The following is a 19,011-nucleotide window of genomic DNA, read 5'->3' on the forward strand; positions in this document are numbered from 1 at the left end:
CTACTCAGAAGAAGCATGCAGTTTATTAAGCATATTTGAATCTTTCAGTTAGACCAAATGAATTTTAGCAAAATGTGCCACAATCACCTATTTCACTTTCACCAATTATATTTATGCTATGCCACATCTAAAGGCATTTTCACATTAAAGTGTTAATAGGAGTTCTCTAACATAAAAGCCTTTACACAGATTTATAGAATCACAGAATAGTTTGGGTTGGAAGGGACTTCTAAAGGTTATATAGTCCCACCTCTACTGCAATGAGCCTTGCTCAATTAAAAGTGAACCTTCTTAAATAATTGCATTTAGATACATCCCCTACCAAAAAACTTAATAGCTGAATCAACTACTTACCATAACCAAAAAGTTTTTACCTCCTCTTTTTCACGAGTACCCTTAAAACTTGCAGAAGCAGTACCTTTACTGTAGTTGAGTGCCTGCAAAATTATTTGAGCTTTCTCTCTGAAGAGATACACCAAAGTGCTCACAAATACGTTCCTTTCAAAGTATAACAAAAATTAAAATTAATGGTAAATTAGCCTGTGAACTGAAACCAAATATGAAACCTCCGTCTCACAAAAAGTATCTTCTTTTCAGTATATAAGCTCTTGAGGCAAAGTTTCTTCACAGCAGCTGAAGTAAGAGCTACTAGGCTTTAACTCTATTATGCTCTACACGAGACTGTGGTAGTTAGAAGCTGTTTAAACCTCTCCCTGCAGTAACAGGTCACATTTCTGAGTCTGCAATCTCAACTAATTTTTTTTTCCCCTCAACCTAACAGTCAATGGGAAAGCAACTTCCTTTTTCACTTTGAATGAATTGTATGAACTACAGGACTTCACTAAATAGACGCAAAAAAGATGCATGGACATTTTTTATCGGATTGGAACACCAGCCCAGTTTTTAGTATTCGGTTTAAAATTTGCCTTGGACAAACCAGAAGAAAGAGATGTTCACTATTAATTTCACAGTAGCAAACCACGTGAGGTACATGCACAACTGACATGACGGAGGGACACAAAAAAGACTGACTTACTTTAACACGGGGAAGATACTGATGCAAACCACACCTGTCTGCAAGCAGCATTCTTAGAGAGCATCACACACAACACCCAGAGACATCTAATTCTGATATTCAGAATTTTCATGAAAGCTGCTGATGACCACATTCTTTAAAAGACGTGAACATAAAATCTTAGCAGTTTACTCCAAGAAACTCCACAGTCTTCCCTTCATATAAAGTGTGTTTGGGGTCTAAAATACAAACTAATTGTTCTGCCCCTCTACATCGTAAGAGTGATTGCCAGAAACAGAAAACATAATACAGATCATAATTTTGGCTACCATGCAACTGAAATAAACTGGTACCATCAAAGCAGCTATTCAAAAACTTAAATAAACAATCGTTAACACAGTTAACTGTTAACAAAATGAACTAAAGTAAGCATATCACACAGCATTCCTGGCTCTGCACTATTAACATGATTAAAGACTTTATCCAGGGAAGAAGTCAGAAGCAGTCTGTTGAAAAGGTGACACTTTTATTTGGGAGGCGACTAATAAGAAGGATACTTATAGACACACTATTTAAGGCTACTGTTAAGTCTTGTTTGGGGTTATTTTTAGGAGTAATAAACACCCAGAAACCCTAGTCACATGGGACCATCCTTGCCAGTATGAAATGAGGACAGTTGCTGGGAACTGAGGGGACTTAAAATGCCAATGACTTCTCTTTCAGGTGCCATTCACATCTGAAAATGGTAGTGGCTAAGCCACTAAGAATCACTTTTCTGAACTAATCCAGATTCTGAATTTAACAACTAGCAGGAGCATTAGACTGTGCAAACACACAAAATAAAGGAATTTAGTCAGGCTTTGCCATTCTGAGAAAGAATTTAAGAATCTGAATGAAAAAAAAACAGTGCTAAAACTTGTTCCATTCCTAAGTTTGATTAATACTTTTACTCACAACTGGTCAACTTCCAGCAATCTATCCAGACTTGTGTTTAACCTGTCTTTGTAAATACCTTCTATCTACCCACTAGTCCTCACGGCAAGCCATCGATTTCCATCTCTTCAGCAGCAGAAAAGCACGACCAAACAAGAGACCCCTCTCATTATGGATATTTGATCAGCACCCAGACTTTGTCTATCAGAATTATCTTAGGCATCTAACATCTGCTACTTTTATTATTCCATTCAATTGCTTTTTTCAACACTGCTATCAGATATTCCTCCTTCATCTTTCAGAGCTTAGTAGAGCTGGATTCAATAAAAAGAAAGAATATTACATACTATATAATACCAACCACATTTCATTTGAGTATAGTTTACAGCATTAGACCCCAATTGTATTAATCACACAAATCACGCACCATTTATTTCTCTTCACGAGAAAAGAGAGCGAGCTCGCCTTTCTTTCACACGTATTTTGCCCTATGTTTGGTAGATTACTATGAAAGTTCAGTATCAGGTAAACACACACCTCATACCAGCTTCTACAGGAATCACAACGCGAATATCAAATCTGATACTCCTCAGCGTCTCATACTGTGTTTTGGTATCTCAAATTTGATGTGTCTGTATACAAATATTTAATATTTTATCAGTAATTTTCCTGTTTGATTGTCACCCACCAATGTGTCTTAGTGCAAGCAGTATAGTCTTACGAAACTGTAAGAAGATTAAGCTCAGACAGGATTTAAGTGTTATGTACACTCCACAGCATCCTTTGGCAGCCAGCCACAATAGTATTTTCCTGCTACCAAATCAAGGTCACAGAGGCATGCCTTATTGTACTACATCGTTTCAATGAATACCACATACAACTTTCGCATCCAAAAAAGGTATACAATAACAGATTTCATAAAGGTATTATCCTTTAATCATATACAAAAGAGCAGGAGAAAGTTCATGTTATTCAACTCTAGATACTTAAGTGAAGTAGCTGTGGGAGCTAACTAATCTCCTGCAAGGTTGCTCGACAGTCAATGGAGAAAAAAACCAGCTCCCTGAGAGTGCAATTCAGGACTCCAGCATCTTTCATAACTTCCCAAGAGCTGATCCACTTGCAAAAAAAAAAAAACCCCAAACATTGACCATGATGTGGGCCACTTGGCTTTTTTTTCCTCTAATATTTACTACTGTTATAATCTTCAAGCCAAAAGCAGAGCTGTGACAAAGGAAGAACACAAGATACACCCAAGCCCATGTACAGCTGTAAAAACAGTTCTCAGAAAAGAAAGATTCAATTCTTTGAAAATGGATGAAAGAAAGGACTCCAAGCTGAGTCCTTTTGGGTGAGTCTTCTTTGACCATAAGGAGTGAAGACCATTTCACATATGGAGTGGGACTAGAATATCAACTATAACAAGCAATGCTCCTCTAATAAAACAACAAAATCATTTGAATCAGACTTAGCTCACACTGGACAGAAAGCCAGCATTTCCTTACATACCATCCCTCATTAATCTTTTTCCACCCGAACTACGTTTTCCAGGTTAGCATTTCCCAAAGGAAGGAAACACACAATTTTTTTGTCCTATTCAAAAGATGTTCATAATCTCCCAGAGATGAAGGAAGCAGAGCAATAAATAGAATTACAACCTTGGACTTCTGAAGAGCTATTTCTGGCCTCTTCAAGGACGTACCTGGAGGAAACCCATGAGTTAAGGCTCCAAAAGGTAGAGAGGTCTAAGGGAGCTGGTTAATATTCAAGCATCACTTCCCCCAAGCTAAGGATCAGTGCATCCCTATGAGTAAGAAATCAAGCAAAAGGTCAGGAGACCTGTATGGATGAACAAGGAGCTTCTGGCAAAACTGAAACAGAAGAAGTAAGTTTATGGAATGTGGAAAAAGGGACAGGCCACTTGGGAGGAATATAGGCATGTTGTCAGAGTATGCAGGGGTGTGATGAGGAATGCTACAGTCCATTTGGAATTGAATCTAGCAAGGGATGTCAAGTACAACAAGAAGGGCTTCTTCTACACTTTCCTATATTTTGCTAAAAGTAGCAAACAGAAGACTAGGAAAACTGTGGGCCCACTGCTGAATGAAGTGGGTGACAAAGGATACAGAGATACAGAGAAGGCAGGGTTACTGAATGCTTTCTTTGCTCAGTCTTTACTGCTAAGGCCAGCCCTCAGGAATCCCTAATTCCGGAGGCGAGAGCAAAAGTCTGGGGAAAGGAAGGTTTTTCCCTTGGTCAAGGAGGATCAGATTAGACAGCACTTAGTAAAACTTTACATCCACAAATCCATGGGCCCCGATGGGATGCACCCATGAGAGCTGAAGGAACTGACAGATGTTATTGCTAAACCAGTCTCCATCATCTTTGAAAGGTCATGGAGAACATGAGAAGAGGTGCATGAGGACTGGAAGAAAGCCCATGTCACTCCAGTCTTCAAAAAATGTAAGAAGGAGGACCCAGGAAACTACAGGCCAATTGGCCTCACCTCCATCCATGGAAAGGTGATGGATCAACTCATTCTGGATGCCATCTCTAAGCATGTGGAGGAAAAGAAGGTTATTAGGAATATTCAACACCGATTCACTATGAGGAAATTATGCTTGACCAATCTGACAGCCTTCTATGAGGAAATGACTGGCTGGGTAGACGAGGGGAGAGTAGTGGATGTTGTCTGTCTTGGTTTCAGCAAGGCATTTGCCACTGTGTCCCATAACATCCTCATGGCTAAGATCAGGAAATGTGGGCTGGGTTAGTGGACAGGGAAGTGGGTTGAGACCTGGCTGAACATCAGAGGACTGTAACCAGCAGTGCAGTCCAGCCAGAGGCCTGTAGCGAGCGGTGTTCCCCAGGAGTCACTCTGCTGGGTCCACTCTTATTTAACATACTCACCAGTGACCTGGAAGAAGGGACAGAATGTACCCTCAGCAAGTTTGCTGACAGTACAGAACTGGGAGGAGGGCCTGATACATCTGAAGGCTGTGCTGCCATTCAGCGGGACCTAAGCAGGCTGGAGAGAGGAACTTAATTTAGTTCAACAAAGACAAGTGTAGGGCTGTGTAGGGAGGAATAACCTCAAGTACCAGTACAGGTTAGGTGTTGACCTGCTGGAAAGTAGCTCTGTAAAGGACCTGGGATTCCTGGTGAACAACAGGTTAACCACAAGCCAGCAGCGTGCCCTTGTGACCAAGTAGGCCAATGGTACCTTGGGATTCATTAGGAAGAGCACTGCCAGCAGGTTGAGGGAGGTGACCTTCCACTCTGCTCTGCCCTGATGAGGCCACATCTGGAGTGCTGTGTCCAGTTCTGGGCTCACCAGTTCAAAAAAGACAAGGAACTACTGGAGAGGGTCTGGTGGAGGACTATGAAGGTGATGAGGGGATCAGAGCATCTCTCTTATGAGCAAAGGCTGAGAGAGCCGGGCCTGTGTAGCCTGGAGAAGAAACAACTGAGGATAGATCTTATCAATGCATACAAATATCTTAAGGGGGGTGTCAAGAGCACGGGGCCAGACTCTTTTCAGCAGTTCCCAGTGACAGGGTATGGGGCAGTGGGCACACACTGAAACACAGGAAGTTCCACTTGAATACGAGGAAGTTTTTTTACTGTGAAGGTGACAGATCACTGGAACAGGCTGCCCAAAGGAGTTGTGGAGTCTCCTTCTCTGGAGATATCCAAAACCCACCTGGACACATCCTGTAAAAGCTGCTTTGGGTGAATCTGCCTTATTGGGGGGGGGTTGGACTTGATGATCTCCAGAGGTCCCTTCAAACCCCAACCATTCTGTGATTCACTGAAATAGCAATCTGTATTTGGTTCCTATTTTGTGAGCCATACATCACAGCAAATAGTGTATTTAGCTTCTAAAAAGTCTGTATCTTAACTTCACATTCAAAGGGCACCTATTACTCATCTAAATTATTCCCATATAACTAGAAACGAACATCTCAAATTACTTCATGTTACAAAGGTCAGCCTTCTGGTGATAGGAGACTAACAGTTTCCTAAATCTCTCTCCTCCAGTGTCTTCCATTCTTTAACATATATATTCTGTGTTTATTTTTTCCTAATCCTCTAATTCCAATCTGATAAATCAAAGTGTTTATTGTTTGACTTTAATTCCTTATGCTTGCTCTTTCCAGAGTGAAACCGGTTGGATCCACAAAGGAAAACCCAAGAGCAAACAAACTGTACTGGGGACAGCTGGGAAAGTATTACCTAAGAGCAAATTACAAAACTAAGTTACTTGAGAATACAGACATGCTCATATATAAATAAATTGAAACACTCTATTCTCATGTATCCAAGTTCTCTTATTTAAATGAGCAGCTAATAAGGCTTGATGTAATTAAACCAGAGCTGGCCTGCTTTATAAAATAGTTCAGTCACGTTTTTTTGGCAATTTAAGCTGTCCATGAGAAAGTAACAGCTATGGCTTATTTCAAAAAAGCAAGCACGATAAGAGCACTCTAACAAGACAGTCTTGCAATCTGATTCCGAAGGACAGATTTTACGCTGCCCTTTATTTAGTTTAATAAAACTGTTTTACTTTCCTTACATTAAAGTGACCTTTTTAAGGTTACAATTAGTGCTAGTAAAATTTTGCACAGTTTTAAGTTTCCTAGAAATGAAACAGTGTCTAAAATAAATATATTTCTCAACTACACTGTATAAATTGCAAGTCCTTAAGGTACAATTCCATCATCTCTGGCTTCCCATATCTGAAAAATCTATTAAACTAATAGAAGAGAATTAAGGATAGAGATGAAATCCTTTAGCAAGCACAGAAATTGGTAGAAAGCCTGGAAAATAGAAAAAAAAAAATTATCCTGAAGCTATTCCTGGAAATCTTAATTAAAATTGACTGGTACCCACCTTATGGTGATCAGACATTCAGCATTGTCTTAATTTCCATTGCTACTCTTATGAATCAAAAGGCAAAAATATTCTGAACTGATCTTTCAGAACTGAAAGTAGTCATTTATACCTGAATAAAAGGTAAACATGATCAAAATGTATTCAGGTTTTTGTGTAATGACGTAGAAAAAAAAATTTAAAAATCCCAGACAAATAACTGAAACACAGCTTTGTTTATCACGCTGCGTAAACACCAGAAACCTCCACTTTGTCCAAACTTCCTTAGTGTGTGGGTAGACTAATGGAGGTAACTTCATGCTGCAGGGGCCTTCCATCTCAAAGTCTAGAGTGGATGCAGAAGATGCACAGAGCTCAGTAACGTAAGTCCTGGAAAACAGGACTGAAGAATAGCTCAAGACATAACAGATGGAAAAATTCAAATAACCTCTAGATAAATGTGCTATCTTCATCTGCCAGAACTGCTGCAGTTCTCTGAAATATTGAAGGTCAGGACCAACTGGAAGTGCTTCACTTGAAGTAACTAAATTGATCTTGAAGTTACGTAGTACAGTTACGCAGAAGACTCTGATAACTAAAAAGTGAAATTCAGTCATCCCTGGAGAAGTCATAGTAGTTTAGATAAAGAAGTATTTCATGAAGAATGAAACCTTTACTATAAAACCTGTATTTTTGCATTTTCCCTGTCTACCTATTTCTTTCAGAAGACAAGAATGAATAACTAAAATTCTCTTCCTGAACACCAGTGACAGATTTTTTTTATTACTTTATTGAAAGAATAAAGGTAGACAACTGGAGAATATAATTCTACACAGAATCACTGTATTTTTTTCCAGTTTGCTTGTTCCAGCATTAGAATTAATAGCAAAACAAAAGACGCAGACAGGAACATTGCCAATTTAAAAATAAAAAAGGGGCAGGCTCCAAGCCCACCTTCCTGAAGGTAGATAAACTTTGTTGGAGACAAAGTGGTTAACATAAGAGCAGTTGAACAGCAAGAGAAACTATTACCATTCCAGAAAAGTAATACTCATAGAATCATAGAAATACCCTGAGTTGGAAGGGAACTACAAGGATCACTGAGTCCAACTCCTGGCTCTGCACAGGACAGCCCCAAGAATCACACCATGTGCCTGACTGTTTTCCAAGCACTCCTTGAACTCTGGCAGGCTTGGTGCTGTGACCACTTCCCTGGGGAGTCTGTTCCAGTGGCCAAGAAAGAAAATTTTTAAGAAAAAGGGGTATTTTTTTGTTGTTGTTGTTTTAACTCTAAAGTTATTTCTATAGACAGAATTGATAGCAGAAGATTTGTAAGTGCTGAACTTTGGAAACTTAATTACCAATTATAAATATTATGGCTATGCAGAACCTTCAAGCAAAAAGACATGTTTCCCACTAGAGGTCAAACTGAATAAAACCAAACCTTATTTGCTTTAATCCCCCTACATCCAACCAACATGAAAAGGCAAGACCAAAGAGAGAGGGCAGGGTGGGGGAGAGGAGGAGAGTCCACAAAGCCTGCAGCTTTCATTGTTACATATCTCATAACCTGATCATTTCCTTATAGCACTTTTAAGAAGTTTCAATATGAATCAACAAAAATAGTTCCGTAAAGTAGGTCGTTGCTGCAGCAACCAGGCGGCTGTTTGGACTACTCCCTGCCACAATGACCTACTTTTCCAGTTATACGTAACCATTGTAGTAAGAGCCGAATTTTCCTTCCCTATGGAGCTGCTCCAAGAGGATTCCTGCACCACAGCCGAACTTTATTCCTAGCTGGGACAGAGAAAGGCTTCATTTGAGCAAGTACAAGCAGCAGGTCGGTTCTGCTCCTCTGTGTCATATTTAGAAGCGTTAGTGGCTAAAGGTTAAGTGAAACCTAATATGAGCTCAGAGTTCAAGAAGTATCAAGTCAGTGTTCAGAATCGGAGGAACTGATAAAGAATGGAAAGGAAAGGTGTGAAAAGGAACAGCAGCTCGTGAACAGCGTGTCCCCTGCCAGAGTCAACAGCTGGCATCAAACTTCAGCACAAACAGGCTGCTCCAACACCACCATTCAAGCACAGGCTAATGGACGTGATCCTTCACTACAGGTCTAAATAACTAAATCTGCATAAAAGAAAAACCCTGGTGAACGGCAGGTAAAGCTAACATGTTTTTAAACCCTATTTAACCCTGCATAGGCTGGAGAGGGGAGATAAAGGTACCTTACAAATTTAGGAAGAAATGTTGACACTTACAAAATTTCCTGTTTCCTGTTGCTGTTAATAACTATTACCTTATGACAAAGGAAAAAAGATCACCAGTGCAAGTTTTCATTAAAGTATATCTTAAACCTATAAAGGAAATAATTATCTCTGTAGAAATAAGCCTGTAAGGCTTCAAACATCAATCAGACCAACTTGTACTTAGGTGGGTTTTGATCAATTTATCCAACTCCAAGTTCAAAAGCTTTAATTGAAGGTAAAATGTAAGAGCTACAAGAAGACTAACACTTCCAAGCAAAAAACCAACTCATTCCAAGAAAAGGCAAGCCAGGCATTACCATATAGTACACCCTAATTAAAACTCCAGTTAACAGAAGGATTCTGACAGCCCATTTGATAAAAGCAGAAAAACAAAGAACACAGAAAAGCTCTCCAAAGGTTACTTTACCTTACGTCTTCTTAAAACTTCTAAGTTCAGCAGGAAAAACTGCAATTGGTGACAATATGGTACAGAGAGAGGAAAAGCTTTTGAAATTTCCTCCACACCTTCACTTGGGTACAAATCACTTATATTGAGATAACTGTTCCTAAAAATCTAATACTCTTCAAACCGAATATTTAAAAAACCACCCAAACCCCCTAAAAATTATTTTTTACTTTACCACTGCACTTGACAAGCCCTAGAGCAGCAACTGCAAAGGCTGGATTCTGGAAGGAAGAAGGACTAGTAGAAGAAAAAAATTGTATAATTATGAAAAAACAGGAAAGGCCGTTGCTGCAAGAGCAACACATGATCACTAGTAACACTTCTCAATTTGAATGCATGACCTCCAGTGCCAAAAATGCAAGCTCCATTGTGCTGTCTCATAGAGAAGTAGTAAAGAACTGGAGTAAAACTTTCAGTAAATGCAGCATTGAAGAACTTTGCCTTGTAAAACTAACACAGTATTTCAGTGTTGGCACTGAAAGAGACAGGTTGGTGGAGTTATATTTAAAAGAATGCAGAAGGCCAAATTCTAAAATGTTATAATAGGAAGATTCACATTATCCCCCACAAACTCATGATTTTCCTCATGGCTTAGAAGAAAGATACATTACTCCTGAAATAAAGTACTTCTCACCAGTGTATTTACTGGCAACTAGCTTACAGAAAGGAAATTTCAATTGAATGAAAAACCCCATCTCACTGAAGAACACCATGAACTATATGATCAAAACCAATTTTATAGAGATCTCCTTAGATTAAGAAAGCCTTGAAATAAAAGGGGGAAATACACCACAATTAAAGCTGAAGAGTCAACATCACAGCAATTTACAACTTTTTGCTTTGTCATAAACTGAAGAAACTGCACATCAGTAGATGTTTCCAAGTCATACCAATGAAAGAGTATGCTGGAGAGAAAAAATTAAGTTTTAAAGTCTCTTATAGTAAGTCGTTTAAAGAAGCATTCACAGGATTTAGGATATACTGTGTAATAGCAGTAAACAGCAAATAGCTCCCCTGTCTAAAAAGAAACAGATAAAGCACAGTAAACTAGACCTTATTAAGCCTGTCATCTACTGAAAAATAATGATGGAAAGTCACAGGAATTATCCCTAGGCAACCCAAATAAAACAAATAATTCAGATGCCATCCTTTGCTTGATCACCCTCATTAAGACTTGGGTGGTTTTGACTTCTGGAGTTCACTCACAGCAAGACTTACAAAAACAAAGAACAAAACCAAAATGCAATCTCATCCCCAATCAAAGACCCTCCTGAAAACTGGATGGCAAAAAATTACTCTGCAGAATATTTTCTTTTAAATGCATGTCTCAGTTTGCAGATGTAGTCATGCTTTTCCCATGAGAGGGGAAACAGGAAAAAACAATAGGCAATCTCTGCTGAAAGTTGGAATGTTTTCTTCTGCTTTAAGACTACTAGAAAAAAAAGAACTTGTTTATTCTCTAGAATATGAAATATGAAGGAGAAAAAATGAAAAAAAAAAATCACTTGATGCCACAAAATTTACAGACAGAAAATTTCAACTCAGAGGAAACTCACGAGAGAGCACAGGAAAGACAACATTTACTCTATTCTTCAGCAAATCCAATATATTGGAAATCAAATTATTACCTACTTTCAATGCCAGTTGCTCTGTAAAATGTAGTTTCACAATTCTCTGTATGCTTCTCCAGAACTTCAGAACTGCAGAGATAGTGAAACTCAGGTAAAGCTTGTCATGACTTTCTGTATCTTCAGTGCACAGCAAACTTGTAACCACGCAGACCAGGACCATGTTTTATGAACTATGTAAGGCCTGAAGCAACAAGCAACCCACGTGAACAAGTTATCTATTTATTTATTCCTCTTTCTGATTCAAGTTGCCCTCTCCTATTTCTGTTTTTTCAATCACTACTTTGCCCTCCTTCCCCCCGCCACTTGCAGCACAGTTTATCCTTCACCCTCACCTGTCACTGAGAAACACAAAAAAACCCCAAACCTGCAAGCACTGAACTCCACAGGTTCCTTACTATAAAAAATAAAGCATTTCCTAGGTCATGGATTTCACACTTTGGATTGAAAACAGATAGAAAACCCCAAGTTTTCCTTTCAGGAATTGTTCCTAAGTAACCTGTGCTGTAGACATTTCATCTCCATCACTGAAGAATTAATAACATGTCTTCATACTTTACAACATCCCCATATGAGCTTAAACAGAATTTTTTCACTTTTCTGGTTTTCGTTTTGAAGGGATAGGGACTTGTGTTCTGAAAGGATAAACTTACAGGGCTGGAACTTTACAGCCTTTACTTTTCAGGTCTGTGAAAGAGCCACAAACATCCTTATAGATGTTAGAGAAGAAATGCACGTGAGTGAACAGGAAAGGAAATGCTTTTCTACAAATTAGAAAACAGCGAGAAACAGTAAATTTCTAAAGCAGGCCTAGAAAATGTACCTAGTTTAGCTGCAGGAGGAAGCAATGTATAACACAAAGGTGGATATCATCACATGCCTGTCAATACAGAAATTAGATTTGCGGGACACATCCTAACCAATGTTCAACCGTGTGAAATCCCTTCGATCGCTGATAATCTGAATAGGTTTTGTTTTATTGCAAGAAACTTGTTGCATTAGCACTTTTCAAAGAGATTATAAGCAATAGTTTGACACCTGAATTTACTTCTGAAACCCTGAGTATTATGAAATTCTTATTTCCTACCCAGGTTTACCAACACTGAATTTCAGACCTTTCAAATACTAATGCAATTTCTAAAAAAGAATAAAAAAAGTACAGAATTTACAAAATCTATGCATATTTTAGGAAGTTCTGTTCACTGAAGCTCAGTTACTGTCTAAACTAATGCTAACAAAGCTTAAGTGTTCATTTTTATTATCTCCACCAATAATTGGTATGCTCTCATATTTGTAACTGTTCCAAAAGTATAGACATACATGTAGACTTTTGCCACAGCCATCTCCACTCATACACTTGAGCAGAACATTGAAATACTGACCTGTCCTTTCCAGTCTATCCTTCACCTCCGCTAAAGCTTTATTACCTTACAGAAAAAAACATTTACACACACAAAACTCCAAAGCAATGAAAGCAAATGCTTTATGGTGACCTGAAAAACAAATGGAGGCTTCAGGGTCAGAAGAACATTGCAATTATAGTTCACCTCTTGACCCAGATTGCAAAGAACGTGGAAGCCAGAAGTACACAGAAGCACACCAATTAGCCTTGCTCCACAATAAATTCAGAGTTCTGAGAAATCCAGTGAAATGTATTGCACCAGAATACGATGAAGTTCTTACTCTGGTAATCAAATCCAGTCCTTTCCTAGAGGTTACCAAAGGTACAGCTATTAAACCTGCTAAAATGTGATATGCAAATGAGTAAGCCCATGGAACACAAAGCCACATACACTCACACTACTTACACAACTGACTCATGATCAAGCTCACTTTTGCCTTTTTAGGTCACTATGGGAAGGTCACAAAATTCCCTGAAGCAAAGAGTTTCTTTCAATATGCAAATAAATACATCACACACTTTAGTGTGACTTCTGCACTGAAAAAATGGCCGACTTTGCCAGCAGCTTGACCTTCCTCCTATCACAGGTTATATAACTAACCTGAAAACCTGCCAGCCACTGAGATAGAGCATGGAAAAGAATCACTTCTGAAAATAAAGGCTTCCGATCTGTACATAAACTGCAAGAAACCAAAAAGTTCAGGTAGTATGCAATGATAAACAGACTTTTCTGCAATACTTGCATAGTATGTTTAAAGAGTAGCTTGCATTGGTAGGAATAAAGACATTTTCATAAACTGGAGAATATACTTTATTGCATTAAAATGGCCAGAAGAAAATGGTAATATATAAAATAACTTGCTTTGAACAACTGTTGCAGAATTCATTGACACTGCTACACACTGATCAGTTAAGGGGACAAAAAAATAAAATTCTGTATTCTTGATTGCCTAAATACAGCTACTTTCACAGTCACCACAGATGGTGTTTGTTGGGGGTTATCACCCTCCTCTTTTGTGACCAGAGCAGGTAACACTGCAAGTTGCAGACAGAATACCTTCCCCTACTCAAATAAAGAATGTGATCTATTGATACTTAAGTAAAATAAAAATAGATTACTTGTCTCGAGTGAAAGAAGACTGAAATAATACTATTCAGTTCTTTCAAAACTACATTTCTCCCTTGGTACTCAAAGTCCACACACTACTTTTACATATCAAGAACTACCCAGGTCTTCTCTTGATATCCACAAACCCGGACATTAGCGATGTAAAACCAGCATCTAAAACCTCAAAACTTCTTACCTTAGGAATTAAGATTCCTTCAAGATCAACCGTGCAGTCAAAAAAGCAAATTGTAAAAAATGCTCACTTGAATTCTTCTGGCCTATAGTAACTGCTATTTGCAAAAAACAACTTACTGAACACTTAGTATAAAATTGGATTTGCAGTACCACTTGCTCCCTCTAGACCAACCAGCCTAGTCTTCTTGTCCAATTTAATAATAGTTACATTACAGAATCTGGTGATACAAGATCCTTCACCAAAATAAGGAAACAAGCACAGTGCAATTTCTCAGCTAGCAGGCTTATTTCTCACATTCTGACAGTTTGACAGAAAATAAATTGTGCCTTTTCCATAACACAGTAAAAAGGTCAACACTTATTTTCAACAATATAACTTCGAAGGATGTCAACAAATGGCAAGCAACAGAAGAAACCAATAATCCTCTTCCAAAAACCAGCCTGTAGTTAGTACACACATGAGCAACGCAGGCCACAGTTACATGGCCATTGTAATCTGGCTCAAATCCACACTGCCATTGAAAGAAATGGAACCTGCCCTTCCCATTCTTCACCTCTTCACCACTACTACTGTGACCTTTTTGCTGGCACAATCTACCACAGAGCTAATCCCACCAAAACTGGTAATTAATCTCTTTTGGACAGATTGATGAGCTGAAGTGGCTCACCACAGGGCTGTGAGCTATCATAAAAGGGTGGAACCAACCCTTTCATCAACAACGGAGGATTAAACCCAAGAGGACATACGTCAGTGTGCTTCAGTGACGTACTTTGTAATAGGACTCGATCATATAACACGAATTATAGAGGGAATCACTGAACTGAGGGCATCCCATCACAACATGCAACTCTGAAAAGTAGCTACAGATTTTTTACAGATTATTCACCCTCGATTTAGTGGGTTGGTTGGACAAAAGTGCTCCAAGTGGCACACACTGCACTACAGGTGAAGCTACTCATTAAAGGGTATAATGGATTGCATGATACCCTTTACCTGGGTTTGCATGGCCAGGTTTTGGTAGCAGGGAGGTCACATGGGTGGCTTCTGTGAGAAGCTGCTGGAAACTTCCCAAATGTCTTTCAAGGCCAATGCCAGACAGCTCCAACACAGACCTGCGCTGGCCAAGGTAGCACCTCTGGGGTAACATATTCAAGAAAGGGAAAATGTTACTGCTCAGGAGCAATTGCAGCCAGAGAGGAGTGAGAATATGTGACAGGAACAACTCTGCAGACGCTCGGGTCAGGGAGAGAGGAGGGTGAGGAGGTGCTCCATGTGCCAGAGCTGAGATTCCCCTGCAGCCCATGGTAAAGACCATGGTGGGGCAGGCTGTCCCCCTGCAGCCCACAGAGGTCCATGGTGGAGCAAATATCCACTTGCAGCCCATGGAGGTCCCTACACTGCCCAAGGGAGGCTGTGACCCTGTGGGAAGCCAGTGCTGGATGAGGCTCCCAGCAGGTCCTGTGGACCCGTGCAGGGCAGAACCCACACTGGAGCAGTTTTTGCTGGCAGTACTTGTGACCCCAGAGGGGACCCAACACTGGACCAGTCAGTTCCTGACGGGTGGAACCCTGTGGAAGGGACCGATGTTGGAGCAGTTCATGAAGAACTGTAGCCCACAAGAAGCGCTCACTTTGGAGAAGTTTGTGGAGGACTGTCTTCCCTGGGAGGGATCCCACACTGGAGCACAGAAGACTATGAGGAGTCCTCCCCTCCAAGAAGGAAGGTGCAGCAGAGATAAAGTGTGATGAACTGACCAAAATCCCCATTCCCCATCCCCCTGTGTTGCTGGGGGGATAGGAGGTAGAGAAAATGGGAGCAAAGTTGAGCCCAGGAAGAAGGGAGTGCATTCCTTTTAACATACCAAGCATGTAACCAAAATTAATAAGTACAATACACAAATTTTGCCTGCCTGAAGTACAGATGTGAAACTGAAACTACTAACAGAATAATTTTGTTGACAAACTTTCTCCACCAGTTTTCCATACAAACAGGACAAATCATAGCTACATAAGATGAAACTACAGGCATATTTTCAAAACGAGACACACAAAATAGAAAAATTAAACAGATACTACTAAAGGATGTCTAAGTATTAATTTTTTAAAACAAGTTCCAATTTCCATGAATTGCAGTGATTGTCCTGGAAATAAAACTCCGGGTTTTTTTGTTGGTTTTTTTTTTTTTTCCTCAGGTTTTCATTTTTCATATGCTTGAAATACAAGTGTAAAAAAAAAAAACCCCACAGCTTTCCTTTCTCCTAAATCAATAGCAATATCTGCCACAATAGCAGTTAACTTAGCGGGATGTTGAACACATCAATATTATCAAAAAATCTAACAGATATACAAAATAAATTTTATTACTCTTACTTTAGAAGTGAAATTTGTTCTCTTCAGCAATGATTAAAAAAAGAAATACAAGGGTTGGCAAGATCAGACTATCCATCTTTACAAAATCAATTTCTGCACACCAGCATTTTAACTAGCATATCAAAGACATACATACACAGTCAAAAAGACAAACTAAAAGTAGTAAATTATTACCCAAAGTAAATTCTTATGCAGCAACTAACAGAATGTTTGCATTTCTTTTCAAGTATTGTGATCAATTGCCACTCTCTACTAAAACCAGGGCTAAATGAAACCCTTCCCTAAGTGATTTTGCAAAACATGAGATCCCGTTCTCCTTAATATGGAAAAGTTTGTGAGCACAAACAAATTTTTTCAGAAGTAGGTAATGGTTACTTGTTGGAGTATGCAAGTTACATTCTTTGTCTACTCTGTTGACACAATTAGATGTGAGCTAATTCTGGTGCCAAATGTTTAATAGCAATTGACAAAACTTTCTTTAAGAGAGCCTTAGCTTGATTTTCCATTTAATATCTCCCTCCACCATTTCTCCATCACTTTTTACTGCACCGAATAACTTCTCTCTCTCAGGTGTTGATCTGTGAACAACACTGTGAACTCATTACATAGAAAAAACATGTCTCAACGAAAGCACATCTTGATCTATGTGACAACTTGAAAAAAGGAACAATAAGAAGAAACAGAACAGAACCAGGAAAAAAAACGAACTGAGTTGAGGGAGGCCCTGGCATTTGTTACGTAGCATTCATGAATTTAGAACAGGTAGGCTGAATGCCAGGAGAAAGGAGGTCAGTAAGACCATGTGACTGCTTAGTAATTAGACTTGCACAATAGAGCAATTACACAAAAATATTAGTTCACAATTGTTACATGACTGTTTAAAAAGTTAATCAGAAAGCACCTCTGTACTAAAGGTTGCTATTTGCCAGATTTAACACATACTTGTTAAAATGAACTGTAACTTGTGACTCTGCAGAGTTTACTCTAACAAGAAACTAAACCTTCTGGTTTATTGTATTCTTTCACCATTTTTCCTCATATCCATTGTGTTAGTCATACTTTGACAGAGAAGATTTTTGCCAAGGGCACTAGGACCATACACAGACCAGAACATAAACTCTTGGTGTCAGTCAACTCAAATTAGGAAAGGACCAACGTAAATTCACACCAGGAGATTAAATTTGACTCATGTTCCTAATGCTGAAGGGCTTCTGCTCCTAGTCTCAACTAAAATGTTTTTAACTAATTCAACACACTACTCCACAGACATGTAAGCAAGGATCTTGCTGACAGTCATCAAGTGACCAAGAACATAAAATGCTTGATCATTAATTACAAGTGTGAAATGAGACTGGTAAACCAAAAAACTGCATCATAAGTCTTGTGTATACATTCTGTGAATATTTGTGTTTGCATTGGTTAAAAATAAACTCAAACTACTGGAACCTAAAATGGATTCATACCAAACTAGTAACTGTTCATTTAAATATAAACTTATTAAGAACCACCATAATAAACATACAGCTTTAGCAGCCAGTTAGTCTATAAAGTTATGGTTCTTTTAAACTTGAAAAAAACCTGAAGATCTCACAAAAGCAGGCTATGCAGGCAGCAAGATTTTCTACTCAAATCCATGTGCAGCATGTGCCTCGAGGACATTTGAGCCCCAGGAGACCATCTCAACTGCTTTGGATAGGGGAGTTGTAATTTACCCAAAAATTCAGTCCCTCTAACCAGCAACTAAAAAAAGGTGGTTTTCTTCAAATGCAAAATGCAGTGGAGGGACGAGCTGTCCTTTAGAACAGCAAGAACACTGTTAAAGTAAACCAACCAGCAAATATATCACACAGAAACATACTCAAGGACTGGATTAGCTAATGATCATATTCCATAGTCATTGAAGAACCATGGAAATAGCACTCAAGACATGAACTTCCTTCTGCTGGAATCAAAGTTCGCATTTGTCTATCATTCACTAGCTCAGAGAATATAACCAAAAACTGTTTAGCATTTCAACTGCAAAGCACATTAGAGACATATGAAGTATTCTTAAGACTTGATTTCCTTAACACTTTAAAATTTGTGCCAATTGCCCGCATTCTTTTAAAACTTAAGTAGCTGTTCATGCTTTGTCCACAAAACTAAGACCGCTAAGCTTCTTTATGAAGTCAAAATGTTATTAAAAAAAACTTATCCCCTTCAAAACTAAAACAATTAAAAGTCTCTATAAAAGAAATGTACAACATGAACCTCAGAGAAGGGAAGTATTTAACAATTATTATTCTTCAGTGGTATGAACATTATTTTTGTCAGTGAAAATGGAATAACCACCAAGTTAAACTCCACAGAAGACATTTTTAGTATTTCTATCTCCTGAAAACCAGAAATAGGACCATAAAAAAAACTTCTCAAAATTTGAAAAAAAACCCCAAAACCTCCAAAGGCAAGTTACTTTGTTGGTAAGTTATTTAATGACCTGGGATACAAATTAATGAAATCTCAAAGAAATAATCCTTGAAGTGAACTGAAACCCATACTGAAACGTATCTAAACTTTGTTACTCTTCTATGATGTAATCTTAAACCAAGTTTCATTGTGCTTGTTCCATAATTAGGCAATCATAGCATCATAGTCTGGGCAGGCTAAGTTCACAAGCATTTCATGTTCCTGACACCAGATGGATAGACACAAGCTCTCCTGCATTATCAACCCTTTTAAAAGGGTAACAATTTTCAGATCCTTAGTGATGTTTTAACTAACTTCACATGACAAG

At 38.8% G+C, this 19,011-nt stretch overlaps 1 protein-coding gene across 1 annotated transcript in view; it reads right to left on the reverse strand.

The window, feature by feature from the left end:
- CRY1 (cryptochrome circadian regulator 1) overlaps positions 1-19,011 on the reverse strand; it is a 40,186-nt gene that overhangs the window by 19,935 nt on the left and 1,240 nt on the right. The window lies entirely within an intron of this gene.

The sequence above is a fragment of the Chiroxiphia lanceolata genome, chromosome 5 (genome assembly GCF_009829145.1).
Source record: "Chiroxiphia lanceolata isolate bChiLan1 chromosome 5, bChiLan1.pri, whole genome shotgun sequence".
NCBI classification, from domain to species: domain Eukaryota; kingdom Metazoa; phylum Chordata; class Aves; order Passeriformes; family Pipridae; genus Chiroxiphia; species Chiroxiphia lanceolata.